The sequence below is a fragment of the Seriola lalandi genome, unplaced genomic scaffold (genome assembly GCF_002814215.2).
Source record: "Seriola lalandi dorsalis isolate HSWRI2012SDOR001 ecotype SW California unplaced genomic scaffold, Sedor1 jcf7180002054254, whole genome shotgun sequence".
In the NCBI taxonomy this organism is placed as follows: domain Eukaryota; kingdom Metazoa; phylum Chordata; class Actinopteri; order Carangiformes; family Carangidae; genus Seriola; species Seriola lalandi.
The window spans coordinates 1-4811 of NW_019524807.1; the positions used below are offsets into that span (position 1 = coordinate 1).

A 4811-nucleotide genomic window follows, 5' to 3' on the forward strand; every position below is an offset into this window, starting at 1 on the left:
ATTCCATGCTACTGGTTGGTCGTCAACATACCCACCCCTTGTTGATGGAGGGGCTACGCTTCATATACGTTAGGCTGTATGTAAGCCTCGGCTGTGGGCTCTTGCTAGTGGGAACATTTGGGCTGCGTACCGATCATGTGTCTTATGCACAACTGTGAATCAGTATTTGGGACAGTCCATTTGAGTGGTTCAGGTGCTCTGCTCCAGCTCCGCCCCCTCACCTGCTCTGTCTCTACTTCCTCTACAGGTTCTCATTTTGTCCAGAAGGTGAACAACAAATGAGTGTTTTCATCCAATCATATTTTCTTTTTAAACACACGTGTGGAGTTTAACAGGAAAACAGTTTCACCCCTGATCAGAATGATCTTAAACAGTTTATATATAAATCAAAGACTTACTGAACCCAAATTCTCTTTCCTCCTCTGCTCAAAATTCAACAGTCCATTTGTGCTCTAATACTGACACTTAGACAAACACAACACATGAAATGAACATGTCAATTATAAAAGATTTATTTATTTACTTTTTGTCTTCTTACTCTGTAAAACGGCCTTGGGTACCTTGAAAGGAGTTATAAAAATCTAATTTATTATAATCATTATTATTATTATTATTATTATCATACTGAAGTTACACTTTTATCAATAGGTCGTAGCCAATAAAACATGCAGATATTAATAATGTCAACATTCCTAACCTCAGGTCGTCGGTAGGTTGAATGGGGAATTGTTTCGTCTCTTGAAACAATGAAGGTCTTTGTCGTTTCCCCTCAGAAATGAATGAAGTGGTAGCACCCAAAGTTTAACCTTTTTACCACGTCCAAAAGATGTTTTGGACCAATCCGTGTTCCACTATATGATCTTTCCGACACCATTTTGACGTCTCGTGTGGTTCTGTGTGATTACGCCTATTCAGAGTTACGTCTCTGTCTTTCAGTCTGCAGACAGACCCAGTCTCACAGACAGGGACAGGCGCTGTATTACACCCAAAGTACGGCATTTTAAAATGAATTTGTATCATTGGTTAAAAAAAACAAAAACAATTCAGACAAAATGTTGAAAATGTCCTTTAACTCTAATCTTTACTGTGATTTATCTTAAAGACTCAGACGTGTGAATCATTAAAGTGTCTCCTCCAACATGGAGACACTGTGTTTCTTCTCTGTCCTTCTGTTCACGGACAGGTCTACAGACTGGTGGAGCGTTCACAGCTGTTCATATGAAATCAGCTGATTGTGGGCGTGTCTGATTCCACCTATGGAAACTGTAGAGGTGGCGTTCAGGCTCGTGTTCGTGCACCAACTTTCAGGTTGATGAAACAGTAACATGAGAACGCTCTGCTTTATAAATCTATTTATTATATCTGTGTTTATGTTTCCTTCAAATATTTCTGTAACTGAATCATCTTCAGCTCAGTTTACAGTAGAAACAGTCTCTTACTGTGAGTCTGAGGGTCCAGATTCATCACTGAAGACTGGAGGTTCTCCTTTGGACTGGTCACTCTTCATAGACAGACAGATGGATCCTGGAGACTCTGCTCTCAGTCTGTGGTTCTGACCTCTGCAAATACAAACATGTTTTTAATCACATCACATCGATCACTGATCAATTCTCTGATGACAGAGTCAATGTTAATGTCAAGCTCATGTTTTCTTGCGTGTTACTCAATACATGATTGAAGTTTGGAAATCAATCAATACACTGTTAATGTCAATATGAAAACTCTCCATTTCATTTGTTTTATTATCTCTCTACACAACGATTTAGTGATGACTTCAACTGCTCAACAACGTATAAATATATTTCACCGGATTATGTGAACTGTGGATCATTTATTTCATCACTCGGAGGATAAAAATGGCGGCACGTTGTTCCGGTTGCCATGGCAGCTCTACACTGAAGTGACACTGAAGTAGCAGCTTTAGAGTTCACAATGTAAAATACAGAACAAAATGAATTAAGTTCAGGAGAGACTGTCCTAGTTCTCAGGGTTTATCACAGCAGGATATTTGATATTTAGTCAAGAATTCTGACTAAATATTTGCTCTGTGCTCCTCTTCCTCCACTCAATCACTCATTTTCTGGACTCCATTGGTTCCTACTGAAATGTAAATCTTTACATATATATATATATATAGTTTCCTTTTTAAAAAGAATCAGTAATTCCCTGAAACAGCTGCTCACTGTAGATTTAATCAAACAAACTAACTGTGTACACTCTGCTCCACCTCGGCCCTTTAATTACCGACATCTTTAAATCTCGTGTTCATCAGCTGAAGGAGAAATATGGAAAGTAAAAAGTCAGAATATTCTTTGTTTGTATATTTTCTCAGGAAACCAGCGACCTCAGCAGTCAGTATGAATACACTGAAGTTATTATCTGCGTCACAACAGCAGCTGTTACAGGAAGTGAGTTTTACTGCAGCAGCTCTGCACTAAACACTGTTAGAGTTTAAAGGTCTCTTACTGTGAGTCTGAGGGTCCAGGTTCATTATTGAAACCTGGAGGTTCGTCTTTAGACCAGTCACTCCTCATAGACGGACAGCTGGGTCCTGGAGACTCTCCTCTGTCCTCCACACAAACACTCATCTTCAGGACTTCAGTCAGTCTGACAGAGAAACCACTAAAACTGACTGAGATAAAACACACACAAGAGTTCAGACAATATGTTGAAGAGACACACCCAGAAATACCAGGAAACACAACACACACACACACACACACACACACACGCAGCTTCTTATTTCGTCTTTTCCTCTCAGTGTCTTCATGTGGACAGAAGTTCACTCTGACTCTTCTTCTCTCCTCAGAGAGAAACTGACTCAGAAACTTTGACAGTAAAATAATAATAATGTTGTTTTAACACTCACCAGCCTCAGTCGACAGTTTCCTGCTGCTGCGCTGCCCTTTTAAAATGGCGTCTGAACAACAGAGACATCAGCTGAATACTTTCACTTTCAGTTCTTCTCCAATCTGCAAGAAATCACATGACTTTGTTTACATCTGTGTGTGTGTGTGTGTTTACCAGTTAGAAGTTGTTTAAAGTTGTTGTAATTGTCTTTATTAATTTACAACTACTGTTCTTTCAAGTAAATCAAATTTAACTTTATGTTGTTATCACAGACTAACTATATAATAAACTGTATAAATAATGTTAATGATCATGACTCTTTGGTGGGTAAATGGTGTTTTCATGTGTTCAGCCTCCACTGCAGCTCTGATGAGGACAACACCACACATCCAGGTCAAACTTTAATTGATAACAACTTGAGCCACAGTTAGTTTGACACTGGTGTTAGGTGATGGATCCGGGCCCTGAACAACAGCTGGTTAATGTCGACCTCTGGCTTGGTCCTGGGAGTCCTGTTGGCAGGTATCACTGAAGGACTGACTCACTTTCAGTTCAATAATGTTCATAGGATTTTACATGGAGCTACTTTATTATTGTAAGAAGTGGGGGAAGTCCATAGTGGTGGAAAGTCACTAAGTACATTTACTCAAGTACTGTTCACTTGAGTATTTCTATGTTACTTTATGATTTTACATTTCAACATCTCAAGGCAGATTTGGCTTTTTCCTTTAACAGTAACAGATTATTTATACAAAATATAAAGCACCTGATAAATTATGACGTATTAATATAATTAAGCTGCTCAAAGTTAGCTCCGCCTTCACCAGCTGCAACATTAATGCATTTTCTTTTAATAATTATACCAATAACATAATTTAGAAACGAGACATCCTGCATAATGAATCAACCGTTACAGAAACTCTTCAGAAATATCTTTGCTACCGCTCAACAACACTGACCCATGACACAACGTCACCAACAAACAGTCTGTAGGAGTCACATCAGCAGAAACAGCAGTGATGGTAAAAACAGTCTGCTGTCATTAAGGATCATTCTGTTGTTGTTCTACATCTCTCTCAGGTTCATCAGCTTCAGGAAAAATATGCAGGAGAAATAAGTCAAACCAGCGACCTCAGTATGAATACACTGAAGTTATTATCTGCGCCACAACAGCAGCTGTAACAGGAAGTGAGTTTTACTGCAGCAGCTCTGCACTAAACACTGTTAGAGTTTAAAGGTCTCTTACTTTGTGTCTGCAACACTGACTGTGAGATAAGACGCACACAAGAGTCAGGACAATCTGTTCAAGAGACACACTGAAAATAACAGGAAAAACAACACACCACACACACACACACACACACACAACACACACACACACACACACACACACACACACACGCAGCTTCTTATTTCGTCTTTTCCTCTCAGTGTCTTCATGTGGACAGAAGTTCACTCTGACTCTTCTTCTCTCCTCAGAGAGAAACTGACTCAGAAACTTTGACAGTAAAATAATAATAATGTTGTTTTAACACTCACCAGCCTCAGTCGACAGTTTCCTGCTGCTGCGCTGCCCTTTTAAAATGGCGTCTGAACAACAGAGACATCAGCTGAATACTTTCACTTTTGACTCCTCCTCCCCCTGCAAGAAATCACATGACTCTTACGTGTGTGCGTGTGTGTGTGTGTGTGTGTGCGTGTGTGTGTGTTGTTTACCAGTTGCATGAATTTCCCTTAGGGGATAAATAAAGTATCTTTTTATCAAGTTGTTTAAATTAGTTTTAATTTCATGATTGTCTGTTAAAATTATGACAGTTCTTTTAACTAAATTTAACAGTTTCTATAGACTTACTAAATAATACACTATAAATGTTTATCATGACAGACAAACATAAACAATAATAATGGATGCATACAGAGAAATGAATGGTCCCTTTGGTGTTTGACACTGATCTCTAAGA

At 38.9% G+C, this 4811-nt stretch overlaps 1 long non-coding RNA gene across 2 annotated transcripts; it reads right to left on the reverse strand.

Moving 5' to 3' along the window:
- Positions 1 to 142: 142 nt before the first annotated feature.
- LOC111653896 (uncharacterized) lies at positions 143 to 4491 on the reverse strand. 2 transcript variants are annotated; one of them, XR_002760707.2, is made up of 4 exons: positions 4390 to 4491; positions 2870 to 2972; positions 2467 to 2632; positions 143 to 1559 (listed from the first exon to the last, which is right to left on the reverse strand). It is a non-coding gene; the product is annotated as an uncharacterized LOC111653896 (long non-coding RNA). The 2 variants fall into 2 exon arrangements; XR_015437160.1 differs by lacking the exon at positions 4390 to 4491 and adding an exon at positions 4097 to 4117.
- Positions 4492 to 4811: the final 320 nt, after the last annotated feature.